This window comes from Pleurodeles waltl, chromosome 4_1, assembly GCF_031143425.1.
Source record: "Pleurodeles waltl isolate 20211129_DDA chromosome 4_1, aPleWal1.hap1.20221129, whole genome shotgun sequence".
Taxonomy (NCBI): Eukaryota; Metazoa; Chordata; class Amphibia; order Caudata; family Salamandridae; genus Pleurodeles; species Pleurodeles waltl.
In genome coordinates this window covers 41,559,969-41,560,814 of record NC_090442.1, presented here as the reverse complement: position 1 = coordinate 41,560,814, position 846 = coordinate 41,559,969, and positions in this window count along the sequence as shown.

The window sequence follows — 846 nt, the reverse complement described above, 5'->3', positions numbered from 1 at the left end:
TTTTAGCATCCCAATCTTTAGCAATCTGGCTTAGCTGCGCTATTATAGGAACATATGCAAAGGTAACATCATAATTCGAGTAAAAATACTGTATGTTAGTTTGACCATAAAATCTAGACATTACTATACTACATGTAATCCCGTATGTAAGAGGCATGTGGTGATAAGTCACCCCTTCCTTTTCTGATGTCGGTATCTGTGTACACACATAACAATCTTTCGCATCCATAGTCTCAACATATTCTGTTAGTAAGCGATAGAAAACGTTATACGAAAGTTCTTTCTTATCATGCAAGTGTCTCTCATCTAATTCTAGTCTTTTCAATGCGGTTAGTTCAGTGACAGTAACAGGAGCAAAAGTAGAAGCATCAATTTTCTCATTCTCACCCTTTCCATGCATTCCAAGCACAATTGCCATTATTATTAGTACACATGCAATTACCAAGCCTACACACACATATTTACAATATTTCTTTCTACTGTTTTGCGTCATGATCTGTATAGAATCAGAGAGCTAGAAGCACCTGTAAAAGAAACTATTTAACAATTCAGTTACAAAGCTGAACGAGCGCAATGTTCACACAGTCTTCTTCAAGAGGCCAGTCAATTATCGGTTAGCAGCATTTGTCTCAATTCGGCAATAAATCAGTCTCAATTCGGCCATAACTCAGTCTCAATTCAGCAATAACTCAGTCTCAATTCGGCAATAACTCAGTTTTTTTTTTTTTTTTTTTTCTTAAAGTTCAATAACTCACTCTTTTCAAAGTTGGCACGTTGTCTCAAATCGTGTTTAAGAGTCAATCAGGTTTTCAAAAAGTCTTATCAGGTTAGCAAATGTCTCATCCG